Genomic DNA, 17,728 nt, shown 5'->3' with positions numbered 1-17,728 from the left:
TTCCCAGACAAAAAAAAAAAAAAGTAAAGGAGTACATTACCACCAAACTGGCATTACAAGAAATGCTAAAAAGACTTCTGTAATGAGAAGAAGAAATAGAGAGTGAAACCTAGATATACAGAATTAAAATGGCTATAAATACGTACCTATCAATAATAACCTTAACTGTAAATGGATTAAATGCTCCAATCAAAAGGCATAGGGTAGCTGAATGGATAGGAAAACATGATCCAAATATATGCTGTCTATAATAGACCCACCTCAGAACAAAAGACACACAGGATGAGAATGAAAGGATGGAAAAAAAATTTCCATGCAAATGGAAAGGAAAAATATATATAGCTGTCTTTTTCAGATTATTTGCAAAATCTATTTTTTTCTTTCTGTATTTTATATATAACCATATTTCTTTTTGGCCTTAAGGACTTAAAATTACATTCATTTAAGAAGATTTCAGTACATTTTAATGAATATGTATATGTTTGTCTTAATATATAAGTGTATACATTACTTGAGAAATTTCAAATGGGGTTAAACAATATTTTATGATATTTAAAAATTACATGAAGTTCAAATTTCATTGTCCATAAATAATGTTTCATTGGAACACAGCCATATTTTTTGTCCATGGCTGCTTATATGCTACAATGCAAAGTTGAGTAACTGCACCAGAAACTACATGGACCCAAATGTCTAAAATATTTACTGTATGGTCCTTTACAGAAAATGTTTGCCAAACTCTGCATCAGATAATCTATAATAATAAAAGAGTAATGTGCTAATTAGACTGGACAGCCAAACGACCTTCCTGACATTATTCCGGACGAAGCCACAGTGGTGGGGGCCGAGACAGAGGCGGTTAGGGATGATCAGGAAGGCAGGCGAGCAGTTAGGGGCGATCAGGCAGGCAGGCAGGTGAGCAGTTAGGAGCCAGTGGTCCCAGATTGCGAGAGGGATGTCCAACTGCCAGTTTAGGCTCGATCCCGCAGGGATCCCTGCAGGATTGGGCCTAAACCCCCGAGGGGTCCCAGATTGTGAGAGGGTGCAGGCCAGGCTGAACACCCCCCCCCCCCCCGCCCCGTGCACAAATTTCGTGCACTGGGCCTCTAGTCCTATATAATAAAGAGCTAATATGCTAATTAGACTGAGCGGCAGAACAACGATCCAGACATCCTACCAGATGACCGTCCAGATGACCTTCTGGACGAAGCCCAGGCTGTGAGGGCCAGCCAGGGCTGCGAGGGGCTGTGAGGGCTTCAGAGGGCCTGTGAGGGGCTGTGAGGGCTGGCCAGAGCAGCTAGGGCTGCAAGGGTGGAGCCCCTTGCACAAATTTCATGCACCGGGCTTCTAGTTATTATATAATTAAGAGTATATTCCAGGGTAGAAACAAAATTATGTACAGACTGAATCGATTTTAAGCATTAGTTTTTTTAACAAGTATATATAAGGGAGAAAATTTTTTTCTTTTCTAAGTTCTTTTGGTTAGTCTATAATTAAATTAACATAAAACAGATTAACAAAAGAAAAACAAATTTAATTTCATATGAAGGGGAGCCACATGTAGACATGAGAGGCTTTCTCCCAGGCAGACAATTGAGGCATATATGCCATTCTGAGATAAAAAGAAGCAAGGTGGGGGTAGAAGTCTGGAACTTCAGAGGGAAGGAAGACAATTCACAGGAAGTTAGGAAGAGCAAACGTCTGTCAAACAAATGCTACCAGAGCATTAAACTCTCCAGTCACTTGTGGGAGTGAGGTGGGGGTTCTTGGGGCGCTGCTGAAGTAAGCACTTTGAGAAGCCTCCATGGGAGGATGGGATGTGGAAGATTTTACTGGCATGGAGTTACATTCCTCGGGTTCCAATGTCCCATTTCCCCCAAGCCAGTCCTGAAAGAGGGGCAGCTGGGAGTTCAGCAAGCCAGAAACAAGGCCAGTGTCCAGAGTTTCCACTCCATGTTGCAGCCAAGTGTGCTTTAGCTTCCAAGCTAATTAAAGTCCACTAGTTCCTGTGAGGAGCCCCACATGGCCATGAGCCACGGGGGCACAGCGTCATGTGCCCTTGCAACAGGAGTCACAGGAGCCGGGCACCCTGGAGCCAAGAGAGAGTGGCTCCGTTGTCTAGAATAAGTTTATATATTTAGGTTTCTCAAGCTTGCTGTGGCCTCGCCCATCCTGGCCAGTTACCTGTTTCCAGGTGTGATTGACAGACAAGCACCTTCCCACATCACCAAGAACTGTACCAGGCATTGGTCTAAACTGCGTTTATCCAGTCCCTTTTCCCATCAATGAGCAGGGAACTGTTAAATGCATCTTTTGGCAGAGCTGTATAAATGGCATGCCTATATTATCTGGTCTCTCCTTTCACTCATTTCCTGTTAAATAATAACCAGCTTATTACAATGGCATCACCATGAAGAAACAATGGGATACAGATAAGACTGAACAGGCTCTGCCAAGCGCTGCCCAGCTCACCACACTTAGCCCAGACTCTTTGCAGTTATCTCTGGTGATACCTTTCTTCCTGAACATGGTCCTCTGTCTAAATTCTTTTAGGCAATCAATAGGGTGGTAAAAAGTTCTTCATGTGTCTTTTGGGCCTCAATTGTCTTTAGTTCAAAATAATCCACATGCCAAAGTAGCACAGCTGGGGAGATTTGTTTTGAACCCCATCATAGAGAAACTCAGTTTGAAATGGAATTCTGGCTAGTGGTTTTCCAAATCATTCTGAGTAAAGTCTGGAATGAGGTCATTATCATGATTTAAAAAAAGGTCATACTTTTCTTTTTTAGAATTTTTAAATTTATGGATTTGAGAGGGAGAGAGAGAAAATAATCAATTTGTTGTTCCAATTATTCATGTATTCATTGGTTGCTTTTTATATGTACCCACTGGGATGGAACCCGAAATCTTGTCATATTGGGATAATGCTATAACCAACTGAGCTACCCAGCCAGGGCCAAGGTCATTCTTGATATTGCTCTCACCTCTGTAACTTCTGCTCTGCCTCAGTCACTCTGATTCAGTTGCTGTTCTGGGACGCTAACCTCTGGACTTTTGCATTTACTGCATCACACACACACACACACACACACACACACACACACACGAGCATAACCTACTTGTTCATTGCATTCCTTGCCCTGTTCAAATGTTACCTCATCTGGAGGCTTTTCTTAACCACCTTATGTAAAATAGTCCCTAGCCCCCAAAACACAAACTCTGTTTTCTAGAATGTAAGCCCCCTGACTCAAGCACTTTAAGAAAGTTTTATAGGCCTGGCCAGTGTGGTTCAGTGGTTGAGCCTCAACCTATGAACCAGGAGGTCATGGTTCGATTCCCAGTCCAGGCACATGCCTGGGTTGCAGGCTCAATCCCCAGTGTGGGGTGTGCGGGAGGCAGCTGATCGATGGTTCTCTCTCATCATTGATGTTTCTAACTCGCTCTCCCTCTCCCTTCCTCTCTGAAATCAATAAAAATATATTTTTTATTTAAAAAAAGTTTTATTCAACACTATATTTTAGAAGTGTTGGGTGCAGAGTAGATGCTCAAAGGTATTTGTTGATTGGATGAATAAATAATCCTTCAAAAATGGATATATGTGAGTTAATTTATTAAAGAGGAATTTTATTTAAAATGCTGCAAGTTTTGTTGATAAAATATATGCATGCACATACATATCCTGCTTTGTTTAATGAAAAGATTTAAGGTGGAGGGGAGTGAGTAAAAATGTGGACACATTTGCAGATAAAATTGAACCACCATTGGCCAGACTGTGTGACCTGCGATAGCTGTGGACGCTCTGAAGCCTGTACAGAAGAGGTGGGGTTTCTGAGCTGGGCTGAGATAGAACAACAGTGATTATGAACCTGCAGGCTGTGTGCTAGGCTTTTCACTCATAATTGCTCATTACCCATTTAAGAAGCTTGTAATGTACAGATAAGGAAATTGGCTCCCAGTGAAGTAATTTGCCTTAACCTTATCTCACTTTCATATGCAACTAAGCTAGTGGATTAATTAAGTGTTTAGATTACCAAACACAGTACATTGGTGGTGATTTGCAAAATGAAATTATGCTTTATTGCATTCCTGTGAAGCAGGAAATGTGGACAAAGAGGACTAAGGGCTGACATTATAGTTCTTCCTAACAATTCACTATGGAAATAAGACAGGAAAATGAAATAGGTGGGATTTGTCTGAAACTAAAAGTTGTCCTGGAGGTAGAAAGCAAATGGAAAAAATTAATGAGAAGTGTGAAGGGTTGATTTCCTAAGAATTAGTGGTAGAATCCATCTTACTTAGCATCTTTATAAATGATTGGGAGGAGACTCTACCCAAGAATTATTGGATCTAAATAGACTTTCCTCTTGTGTTGTGGGAAAGGTTTAGATAAGAGATGACAGTCATTGAGACGTTAATGAATCCTATTTCCACCTGAGGGATTTGAATAGCTGACTTTGGGCCAATTAAATGCACTGTTACCATCAGAGGAGGATGTGCGTGTGTGTGTGTGTGTGTGTGTGTGTGTGTGTGTGTGTGTGTGTGTGTTGGGGTAGTGGGGGGAAGTACCCAATGACTGAAATACTGACTGAAGATGGAATCAAAATGGGAATTTTTGGAAGAAAAAGGTGGGGCAAGGGTGAGTTTTGGGCAAAAAAAAAAACAACCACACAAACAACAAAACACAGACACAAAACAACCAAACAAAACTATTAACATTTTTCTCAGAGGTAACTGAAACCTCCCCTAGGAAATTCTGAGACAACCACCACCAACCTCAAAAACACAAAACCCTTTCCCTACTTTTATGTAAAAGTGTGAGGTTGATATAGTTGGAATATTGTGTATTTTTTATTACTAGTCGTGAAAATGAGTTTTTTGAAGAACTAAACTCACTGGAAAGATGTGGGCAGGAGGTGGCTGCTTAAAGCAACTGAGAGAGCTTCAAAATTCTAGGCTGAGAAGAATTGAGGAATATGGGATATTGGTAAGATCAAACCTAACAGTATGCATATCTATTGCTGGTTTCCTGGGTGTAATTCAATACTTGACCTTCCCTGGATTCAAATTGCTTTTCCAAAATCATCTTTTATTCCAGACCGCCAACATGCAGCACTGAAGTGCATCTAACTAACAAATGTTAATGAATATCATTATCATTATGATCCTTTAAAAACCCACTCATCTGCCCTATTCTGTGAAGCCCTTTCAAAAGATCTCTCACCCTCCCACTTGAAGATTCACTGATCCTTTGTTCCGGCCTTACTGCTTTCATCAGCACTCTATTCCGCCTCATTTCCTAGTTATTTGTTTATTCACATCCCATCCCCCATTATTAGCTCCTCAAGGTAGGAAATCTTGTATTCAACTTTAAAATTTGTTATGTATCTCTTAAGATTTCTACCAGATTTATAAAGCATAAACATATTTATGTTTTTCTAAGATATAAGTGGTGTCTTACAAGATATGAGGAACATTCAAAGGATTTGGGTGGTGGTGTACAATGTTTATGACTTTTTGGCACAACCAGAGTAAGTCATTCATTCCTGTTAGAGCAGCGGTTCTCAACCTGTGGGTCGCGACCCCTTTGGCAGTCGAACGACCCTTTCACATGGGTCACCTAAGACTGTCCTGCATATCAGATATTTACATTATGATTCATAACAGTAGCAACATTACAGTTATGAAGTAGCAACGAAAATAATTTTATGATTGGGTCACAACATGAGGAACTGTATTTAAAGGGCCAGAAGGTTGAGAACCACTGTGTTAGAGGAAAATGATTGTAAAATGATGAAAATATATTGTGCTATGCTTTGATATATATCTTTGGTACTTTCTCAAAATAGTCTTAGAAATTCAGCTTAGAGAAAGAAAAATGCCTGTTCTAGCTGTTTGAAGAATACCATCATAAAAGTTTGGATAGAAGAGTTGATAAGAGGAATACAAATTTTTATTGATTGCTTTCTCTAAAAAATGAGAATAATGAAATTTATCTGTCATCACATCACTTCTTTTCTTGTATTTCCTTAATTAATGAAAAGCATTTACATAATTTCCCTCAGTTTTTCTCCAAGCCATTGCTAAAGAAAAAAATTCTATGAAATTTGTTAAAGATGGGTAAGGCAGGCTTACTTAGGACCATCAATCAGATTAGGTATAGAGACCACTGCAAAGAGATTTTATAGTAGGAATACAGCATTGACAAGTGGGAATTTATAGCCAAGGTGGAAGAGGTGGGTGGACGTTGCTGTACCAATGGCTGGAAAATTACTAAGAGGAAACATCAAGGTCAGGGAGATTTTAGTTAAATCACCTAACAGGATTCTTGCTAAAGATAGGCCAAGGTGATCAGACACCTCCTAGCGGGTGATGGAGAAGGAGAAACCTGATCATACTGATTTGAGTTGTTTTATACTGAGCCGGGTGATTTCTTTCCCGGTTCTTGTCCAGATGGATTCGAGAATGAAGCCATAGACAAAAGGTGGTAGTAAAAAGTACAGACACTTTATTGCAAGCAAATACTACCTCTAAAACCTTACTTCTAAATTCTAAACCTAAGATAGTAATACGATGGGGTTGAGGACACGCCACCCCAATATATGGCTCCTTTCCCTGTGAATATTGACGAGTTTAACATCTGTTAGCAAATTCGTGTCAGCATATCTGATTGCCTGTATCTTTGTCTGCTCTTAGATGTCCCCTTTGACCTGGATTTTAACACCTTCTTGGTCCCCTCATTCATTAATTAGTTTAAAAAAAACCTTTGATACGTGTTTTGCATTTGATTGACTGCTATGATTTTCCCTTTTAAAAAAGTTAAATTTTAACAATTTCTAATTATTAGAGGTGGTGGAGACTATAATAGGAACAAGAGTGACAAAGAAATAAATTGTGCATGTGCTTTTAAGCAGTATTTTTCCCCTAAAATTAAAAAAATATATATATTTAAATCTCTGAACTCCTTTAAGCTTTAAAATTTGGGAGGACTCCAAAGAGTTTTTGTTTGTTTGAGAAATATGAAAAACATTTATTTTTTGAATCATTAGAAAAGAGCATATTAACATAGTAAATAGCATTTTTGTAAAAAAATAAAAATAAACAAAGTACTTTTCTGAAACTGAAAATATGAAAAGAATGACATTGTTTTACATTTTGGAAAATCTTAAAAGTGCTTGACTTACTAGCAAATCTGCCTTTGCATCCAGTGGTTTTCAACCTTCCTAATGCCGCGACCCTTTAATACAGTTCCTCAGGTTGTGGTGACCCCCAATTTCATTGTTACAAATTGAACATAATTAAAGCATAGTGATTAATCACAAAAACAATATGTAATTATATATGTGTTTTCCGATGGTCTTAGGCGACCCCTGTGAAAGGGTTGCGACCCACAGGTTGAGAAACGCTGGATCGGTTGTAATAGCCTCTGTACTGTATACTTGTGAGAGAACTAGAATGAAACGGGCAAATAACTTCTTGGTACTATTATACAAATGGTTTTTTGTTTGTGCATCCCCCGAAAGAGTTTCAGGGGCCTTGCAGGTCCAGAGACCACCCTTCATCTTTGCCAGAGACTGAATGTTTGTGTCTCACCCAATTCATAGGTTGAAACCTAGTTTCAATGTGATGGGATTAGGAGATGGGGCTTTGGGGAGGTGATCAGGCCATGAGGGCAGAGGTCTCATAAATGGGATTAGTGCTTTTATAAAGTAGACCTCAGACGGCTCCCTGACCCCTTTCAGGGCATGGGCGAACACAGCTGAAGTTAGCTGTCCACGAACCAGACACTGCATCTGTCAGTGCCTTGACCTTGGGTTTGCTAGCTTGCAGAACTATGAGAAACAAATGCTTGTTGTTTAAATTGCCCGTCTATGGTATTTAGTTGTGGCAGCCCAAAAGAACTAAGACCGTCCTTAAAAAAAGGGTCAGTTTATTCTAGATTATAAAGTAGAATAGTGAAGCCTGAGCTGGTTTGGCTCAGTGGATAGAGCATTGGCCTGTGGACTGAAGGATCCCATGTTCCATTCCTGTCAAGGGCACATCCCCAGGTTGTGGGCTGGATCCCCTGTGAGGGGCGTGTGGGAGGCAGCCGATCAATAATTCTCTCTCATCATTGATGTTTCTCTCTCTCTCTCTCTCTCTCTCTCTCTCTCTCTCCCTTCTTCTCTGAAATCAATAAAAATATATTTAACAAAAATAAATAAAATAAAATAGGATAGTGAAGAAAATTTGAAAAGTGAATTATATTTTCTTTGCTTTTGTAATACCTGAGTTTGAAAAAAGGCTATAAAGTATGTTAAATTTTTACCAAAGATTATTCAGTCTTAATGACTTACTTGCTTGGTTCACTGATTAATAACCTTCATTTATAATATGAAAGCTCAGTCTTTTTGGCTTTCATATTATCTCCCTGCATAGCAGAGATTCTGTGGCTTATCAGAATAGTGTTGTTTGTGTTTTATGTTGATTTTAATGTGCTTTAAAAAAAAAAAAGAACCAAGTCTTTTTTTGAAAGAGCTAGGTTTCTTTACAATCATGTTACCTTCTATGTTGACCTTGAAAGTCTTTTATTGACATTTTGATTAAATAAGTAACCAAGTATTGTTTCTTAGTAACTTGTGAGCCTACCTTAATTAAATGTTCACATATCATCTGACAACTCTTTTGAAATTGTCTACCTGATACCAGAAGCCTAAATTTAGAAAAAAGAAAATAAGAATTTAAAAATATCTTTTATACCAGCAATTTTCAACCTTTTTCATTTCATGGCACACATAAACCAATTACTAAAATTCGGCAACACACCAAACAATATATTTTTTGTCTGACAAAGAAAATAAAAAAAGAAGGTATAATTTTGATTCATCCATACTGATGGCTATTGTTGTGTTGTCATTTTTTTTCCCTTGATAATCTAAGGGAAAAGAGGTCAGTGTCCCTGACTAAATAGCCAGGTATTGCATGTTTTAAATCTTGAGATTTTCAGGGGAAAAAAATCACAAAGATTTGGTGTTTCATGTTATGAAAAGAGAGATGCTAGAAATAATTGGGTTTGTTTGAGATGTTCCTATTGTGAGAATTAGATGGGAAGGGTTGTCAGATAAGAAGAGATGCTCACTGTTTCTTAGGATGGGTTTATATTGACAAATGTTGTCAAGATAAATTTTCAGAGGTTGCATGTGTTATGGGACCTCCCTAACGTTTTGCCAATACCCTTGCTGTCTACAATAGGTTTTTACTTTCATGGGAAATTGGATCAAAACTCATGAAATAGTAATGTGTTGTACCCCAATAGAGAATTTTATTTTCTTTCATTGTGATATATTTGGTTGCTGTAATAACTGAACCATAGCCTTTGAGTCTTTATAATCTACAGATAGGTTATTTATTTTTAAAATTTTTATTCTGTTACTAGTACTTGCCTCCTCATGACTCTGTAACTCATTAAGTTACAGCCCAGAGTTTATTTCTTCAACAAATAAGGACAGTCTGAGAGACTGGTGGAAAAGGACCATACCAAGCGTTTCAAACTACTGGCATTTCAAAAAACAGATCTTGCTCAGGCTTCCAAGTTGATATCACTTAAGTAACCTTCAGACCTTACCAATGAACTGAGTCAGAATTTCCAAAACTCTTTTTAGTCCAGAGACTCAGGTCTTTATAAGAGCAGACAGCTAACCAAGATCTAGCACAGCAAAAGTTATTTAGAGAGGACTACATGGGAAATGAGGGACATTTTATTGTGGTTACTTGTTTGGAATACTGTTGATGTGTTATTGTTCTATGTCTTGGATATATAAGGAAGCTATTTCTTTCTTCTTAAGCAACCTAACCCACAATAATTTAGTAACTGCCTTTGAAGCTGAAATAAAACATTTTTACATGGCATTTGATTCTCACTGACTCCCCAAACTCACAAACTTTTTACTAAGTCTTACTGCTGTTCATGACAATCTAGTTATATACACATCTATAAGAATAAAAGTGTAATATGCTAATTAGACCAGATGTCCTTCCAGACGTCCTTCCGGATGAAGCTGGGGCTGCGATGGAAGCCCGGGTCCCAGTTTCCAGAGGGAAGCCAGTGTCGGCAGCCAGGGGAAGGAAGGTCTAGTCTGGCACGGATTTCATGCATTGGGCCTCTAGTATTCAATAAGAATCGGTCTGCCTTTACACCAGGATATAACTGGACAAATTGCTTGGAATATATGATTTGAGAATGATGCTTTTTAATCAGCTATGACAGGCATTTTTATTGAAAACAAAGGTTGACTCTACATATGGAACCAATAACTGTTAAGCCCACCCAGGAAAATTGGCTTCCAGGGTCCCAAGCTAACAAATGATGAGAGGAAGTTCACTTAGGCAAGCCAGGAAACTTAGCCAACTTTGAGGGCCTCAAAAAGAGAGGAAATCATTAAATTTATAGGTACTGCAGAAGAAATCTGGTGAAGAGAAGTTTTGCTCCTTGATTTCTTACCCTCAGGATAGCAAATAATAGGAGTTTTTAAGATGTCCAACCAAGCTTCCTTGCGAAATCTCCCAATTAGAACTTTATTTTGTGGCCTTAATGCCTAGTGCTTAAGTTTGAGTAGCAAACTCAAGGAAGCTTCCAAGGCTGGTTAACACTGTTGCTCATAATCTTCTCTCTTAGCGCCAGTAGTGAAATGTTAAGGCTTTCAGCAGGGCCAGGGGAGGCGAGTGAGATACAGCAGTGTCATGCCAAGCCGTATTGGAGCCTGAAGCAAAAGAACAAATCCGTAACACTGATCCTGTCTTTGTTTAAAATTTTGACATTTTGTTCACTTATTTGCATTCCTTTTGATTTTCAAAAATATTGCATCAAACTATTAGTCACTCATTATTCATTGATTAGTTTTTAGTTCTCCCTTAAATCTTGTGCGGAGGCAAGTACTTCAGTTGCCTCACCCCAGTCCTGGCTTTGTTTTGTGAGCCATGTGCTCTGTGACACCTCAACTCCGCCTAGTGACAAAGCAGCCAAAAACAATAGGTTAATGAATGGGCACAGCTGTATTCCAATAAACCTTTAATTATGAAGATTCGAAATTTGATTTTATGTGTCACAAAAAATTACTCATCTTTGGATGCTTTTTAACCATGTAAAAGTGTAAAAACGATTCTTATTCACCGGAGGTACGAAATACAAGGCATGGAGCTAAAATTGGCCCATACGCTGTAGTTTGTGGACTCCTCCCCTTGCTTCATCTATGTAAACAATCAAGGCCAAACTTAACCAAACCTGCCTTTTTGTGTGTGTTACTAAGAATAATCTTTGAAATTATTAACAGGAGATAAGGCTGTCAGAAAAAATTATGAAATACCTTAAAATGAAAAAATATTACTGGGTGTCCTATGAAATGCTAGGTGCGGTTTAGCCCAGTCTTCATCATTATTTGTAACTTCCATTGCTTGTAAGTTTACCACTCTATTACTTGTAATGACCTGCTAGTAATACCAATGATTTTTGCTGGTGAAGGTGCAATTGATTATTTCTGTATGCATTTTGACCATTAAAAAAAAATCTATTAACAGATTCATTTCAGCATTTCTGATTGCCTCTGTTTGTGTCTTATCTTCAGAATCGACTTGAACTGGATTTTTGTATTTTTCTAGTTCCCTCAGTAATTTCATTGAAACATTCTTTAACACGTTTATTTTTGTACAAGGTTTATGACTTTATCTGTTTTGGGTGTTTTTTTTTTAATTCTCACCTGAAGATATTTTTCCATTGATTTTTAGAGAGAGTGGAAGAGAGAGGAAAATATCCATGTGAGAGAAACACATTGCTTGGTTGCCTCCTGCCTGAGCCCGACCAGGGCCCGGGCTGGGGAGGATCCTGCAACCCAGGTACATGCCCTTGACGGGAGTCAAACCCAGGGCCGACGCTCTGTCCACTAAGCAAAACCTGCTAGGACCTGATTTTATCTTTTAAATGTATCCCTTAACAATGGGTTAAGACAAACATACATTATTATTAAAAGTTTAATTCCATACCCAGGGAAAGTGAGGGTAGCTCTTAGATTATTCATTTAACATTTATTGATCACCAACTATGAAGCAGGGTGCTAAAGATGCAAACGTGAATAAGGACGACCAGTTCCTTCCTCCCAGAGTTCATGATCTCCTGGTCCTTCCTATTGATTCACTCTCACGCTACAAATACTTATTGAGGCCTACTGTTAGTACTACAGCTCAGCCCATTTGGGTTGAATCATCTTTTCCAATACAATCTTTGTTGTCTTACTAACATGTTTAACAATGTTGCTGCGGGAAAAATGTTATGCATTTTAAGCAACTTATGTTGATTAATTAAAAATCTTCGTAACATCTCTATAGCTTTCTCAAATGGAAGAGGAAAAGGTCCTATTTCCATAATTTCTTATTACTACAAGATTAGGAACAATTTACAAATAATTTTTAATTATTCCATTGTGTTGAAAACTCACTATATTATCCATGGATTGCATATATTTTTCCTATAATGCTGTTATCACTGAGAGTGTTCCTTAAATTTCTTTTCTGGAATTGCCTACAAATGTAGTAGTATACTATTGTTTACTCAGTTAGACATTCATCCATTTAAAGAGCATTTGATTCTAAAAAGCGTCTTAGTGTTTTGGAAAAAAATTTGGTCTCATTGTACAGATATGAGACTAAGGATAAAAAATGATAAGGTTTTAGATGAGCTACTTTCCACCTTAACTCTTTTCCCATAAGAAAAGTAGAAATTATCCAAAAGCCTGTTAGCACTTTGAAGTCTATAAAGTATTAGGTATAGAGTAGTAAGTGAAATTTCCACTTGCGTCCTCCAATTCCTGCTCCCCCACTTCATTTACCAGAGGGTACCACTATTAAGAAATATGGGGACCTAACCGGTTTGGCTCAGTGGATAGAATGTCGGCCTGGGGACTGAAGGGTTCCAGGTTCGATTCCGGTGGAAGGAATGTACCTTGGTTGCGGGCACATCCCCAGTAGCAGGTGTGCAGGAGGCAGCTGATCGATGTTTCTCTCTCATCGATGTTTCTAACTATCCCTCTCCCTTCCTCTCTGTAAAAAAATCAATAAAATATATTTTTTAAAAAGAAATATGGGTACAAATATTCATGATTAGCAACATGATACATATAAACACTAAATTATTTAGGAGTTTCCAAAGATAGATCTATATACAATAAGTACATATATTAAAAAAAATTTTTTTTTATTGATTTCAGAGAAAGGAAGGGAGAGGGAGAGATAGAAACATCAATGATGAGAATCATCAATCAGCTGCCTCCTGCACACCCCACACTGGGGATCAAGCCCACAATCTAGGCATGTGCCCTGACCGGGACTCAAACAGTCACCTCCTGGCTCATGGGTTGATGCTCAACCACTGAGCCACACTGGCTGGGCTACACATATATTTTTAAAACCATATTTGCCTATAATTTTCATTTTTCTGATGACCATCATGGGAATTTGGTAGATAATAAAGGTGTTATTTTAGATCAGTGTTATCACTATGCCTAAAATGTATTATCTGGTGAGTGCAGCTCATGCCCACAGATTTTCTTCTATTTTCAATAATGATTAGCATTTCTCATGTCTCCCTCCCATCATTTTTACGGTACCATTTGAAAGTAAGTTGTAAATACCATGATATTTCACCTTAACTATTTTGAAATGCATCTCCTAACAAGAAAAGACAATCTTCTATATCATCATGGTATTATTTTAATGCCTAACAAAATTAATAATAATTATATATCATCTAATATCCAGTTCATAGTCAAATATCACTACTTGTACAAAGATAATTTTCTTAGTTGTTTTGTTAAATTATTTTAAACCAGAATCCATTCTAGGTCCATACATTTCATTTGGTGTTTTTGTTTCTTCAGTCTTTTTGGATCTAGTCCAGATGCCCTACTTTTGTTTTCATGACATTGAATTTTTGAAGAGTCTAGATTAGATGTTTTATAATTATGGTCCTATAGTCCTTTCTTCTAAAGGCAGTTTTATTGAGATATGATTTATGTAGTGTAAAATTCATCCTTTTTAGTGGATAGTTCTATGAGTTTTGACAAATACACCCAATCATGTAACCACCACCACACCAATATAGAATACTTCTAACTCCCCCAAAAGTTTCACTCTGCCTTTTTGCAGTAGGCCCCTCCCCCTACTGCTAAATCTTGGCAACCACTGTTCTGTTTTCAGTCCCTAGGTTTTGCCTTTTTTGGGAAAGTCATATCAATGAAATCATACACCATGTAGCCTTAAAAAAAATATTTTTATTGGTTTCAGAGAGGAAAGGACAGGGAGAGAGGGATAGAAACATCAATGATGAGAGAGAATCATTGATCGGCTGCCTCCTGCACACCCCTTACTGGGGATCAAGCCCGCAACCGAGGTACATGCCCTTGACCAGAATCTAACCTGGGACCCTTCAGTCCACAGGCTGACGCTCTATCCACTGAGCCAAACCAGCTAGGGCCCATGTAGCCTTTTAAGTCTGACTTTTTTCACTTAGCATATATTAAAGATTTAATCAATGTGTGGATATATCACAATTTATTCATTCACCAGTGGAAAAATGAGTGGTGTGCATGTTTTGACAATTACGTTTAAAGCTGCTATAAATTTTGAATATAAGCTTTTGTGTAAACATACATTCTCATTTCGGTAATGCCTAGGACAGAGATTGCTCGATCATATGGTAACTGTGTGTTTAATTATAGAAGACTCTGGCTGCATGTTTTCCTAAGTAACCCTACCAATTTGCATTTCCACCATCAGTATATCAATATATGAGAATACTGGTTGTTCCACATTCTTGCCAACACTTATGTCATTAAAAAGTTTTTAGCCATTCTAGTAAGTCATCTTACGAGTGTAGTTTGAATTACCTTAATGAATAATGATGTATGTTTTTGAGGGCAGATAGTTTCTGGACTGAATGCCATTAGAAAGACCCACCTTAAAAAACATTAAAGTCTTTATTGTTTGTTGTATGTTTCCTCCTATCGAGCTTTCTCTCTTTTGACTGAGATAACAAACCAAGCCCCGATGCCTACCCCAGTCTAGTCAGAAGGCTGCCAGAATTTTCCCAATCCTGACATTTTTTACTTGTTTGTGTAGATTAAAATTTCTCTACCAAAGGAAGAGAATAAGTTAAAGTTAGGGAGTGTCTGGTATTTCTTGAAAATTATTTTTGATGGTAGCATATACAAGGAGAAGCTTTAGCGTGGCCGCTCTCATTCGTGCTCTTTTTTTTTTAAATCTTTATTGTTCAGATTACATTTGTTCCTCTCCCCCCCCCCCCCATAACTCCCCTCCTCCCAGTTCCCGCCCCACCCTCCGCCCTCACTCCTCACCCACTGTCCTCATCCATAGGTGCACGATTTTTGTCCAGTCTCTTCCCGCATCTCCCATTCCCCTTTCCCCCCGCAAGAATAGTCAGTCCATTCCCTTTCTATGTCCCTGATTCATTATAATCACCAGTTCATTCTGTACATCAGATTATTTATTCACTTGATTCTTAGATTCACTTGTTGGTAGATGCATGTTTGTTGTTCACAATTTGTATCTTTACCTTTTTCTTCTTCCTCTTCTTAAAAGATACCTTTCAGCATTTCGTATAATACTGGTTTAGTGGTGATGAACTCCTTTAGCTTTTCCTTATCTGTGAAGCTCTTTATCTGACCTTCAATTCTGAATGATAGCTTTGCTGGATAAAGTACTCTTGGTTGTAGGTTCTTGGTATTCAGCACTTTGAATATTTCTTGCAATTCCCTTCTGGCCTGCAAAGTTTCTGTTGAGAAATCAGCTGACAGTCGTATGGGTATTCCCTTGTAGGTAATTGAGTCTCTTTCTCTTGCTGCTTTTAAGATTCTCTCTTTGTCTTTTGCTCTTGGCATTTTAATTATGATGTGTCTTGGTGTGGTCCTCTTTGGGTTCCTTTTGTTTGGGGTTCTCTGCGCTTCTTGGACCTGTAAGTCCATTTCTTTCACCAGGTGGGGGAAGTTTTCTGCCATTATTTCTTCAAATAGGTTTTCAATATCTTGCTGTCTCTCATCTTCTGGCACTCCTATAATTCTGATATTAGTTCGCTTGAAGCTGTCCCAGAGGCTCCTTACACTATCTTCACACTTTCGGATTCTTTTTTCATTTTGCTTTTCCAGTTGGGTGTTTTTTGCTTCTTCGAATTTCAAATCTTTGGTTTGATTCTTGTGCTCCTCTGGTCTGCTATTGGGTATAATATTTTTTAGCTCCATATCCTCCATTTCTGTCATGTTTTTTTTTGTCTCCGCATTTTTGATGCTTTCTTGGTGCACCCCCTTGTGGTCTTTGTGCGCAGTCTTGTTCTAGTTAAGCCTTGATTTTTTTAGTTAATACTGAGGGATTTGACCACCAGGCTGACTGGCTGTGAGAATCAGCTGTGTGGAAAACTTCTGTCCTCTGGGGAGGTGCTAATCTAGCCTTTGCCTGAAGCGATCCGGCAAAAGGCTCTGCGCAGGGCTTGGGCGGGGCGGGATCAGCAGGGCGGGTGGAGGGAGCAGTTATGGCTGCTCTCAGTCCCGTTCCCAGAGGCTCTGCTTCTCAGAACCCCGGCAGCTGCTGCAAATCTCGGAGAGAAAGCTGCCCTCAGATTCCAACGGATGCCGGACAATCCCGCTTCTCCCGTCTGAGTCTGAGTCCCTAGAGACTCGCCCGGATCTGGAGCCCAGAGTCTGAGACTCCCTCCCGACTGAAAATGACAACCGCGCCCTCAGCCACCAGCCCGCTTTGCGCTTGCACCTCGGTACCTTTGTATTTTCCACACTGCGCCTCCTCTGAGCCTCGGTTTGCTGTTCTCTTTCCTTCTAGTTGAAGAGTCTCTCCTCAGCCAGCTTTCCTGTGGTTCTGGGTGATGTTTGTTCCGTCTTTTAGTTGTATTTTTGAAGTGGTTGTTTGCGGCAGCAGTCTCCGGTGTTTACCTATGCCGCCATCTTGGTTCTCTTCCTCGCGCTCTCTTTTACACACACATATGCCATCCTAATAGCTTCCCAGAAAATGTATTCCATGCTCGTTTTATTTTACTAGAAACTATTATTCCCCCATTAACCCACCCTTCAAGGTTTCTATTCAAAGTAATCATTCTCCAACTTGATCTTAGCAAATATTCCCTATAATGTGCCTGAAAAGGATTATTAACTTTTTTCATAGACTGTTCTCCAAAACTACACTTGCAAGAATAGACTGTAAAGCATATCTCAACACTGTGGAGGTTTAGTCACATTCAAAAATGAGACATTTTAGGGGTGAGGAAAAGCTGGGTGGTAATGAAAGTAGATGAAATAGCATGAAATGGGCAATACAATTTAGAGTGGGTTTTAGGGTTAATTTCCCTTAGAATTAAAGTTCCTTTTGAAATAACACATTTTCTTGCAGCTCTTCGTAGACTCTTGTCACTTTCCAATAACTATGTGCTCTGCGTATCTATTTAGTGAAGATTTGTAACACTTTAATTCTCCTAAGACTTCCAAAGTCAATTTCCCTCTTTCACTAAAAAAAAAAAAAAAAAAAAAAAAGTGTAGAATGTTGTTGGTGATGGGGAGAATATTATTTATCCTTTCATGGTTGCCATGGAAAACAACTATGTTAATTTAAGAAATAGAGCTCCTCTAGACCGCAGCACGGGGACATGGCACCTATCACTATCTGTGGGAGTGTTACCTGGTGGCAG

The sequence above is a fragment of the Myotis yumanensis genome, unplaced genomic scaffold, assembly GCF_028538775.1.
Source record: "Myotis yumanensis isolate MYYU_CA2020_CCGP unplaced genomic scaffold, mMyoYum1.0.hap1 SCAF_4, whole genome shotgun sequence".
Taxonomy (NCBI): Eukaryota; Metazoa; Chordata; class Mammalia; order Chiroptera; family Vespertilionidae; genus Myotis; species Myotis yumanensis.
Note: the sequence above shows the minus strand (reverse complement) of the source record.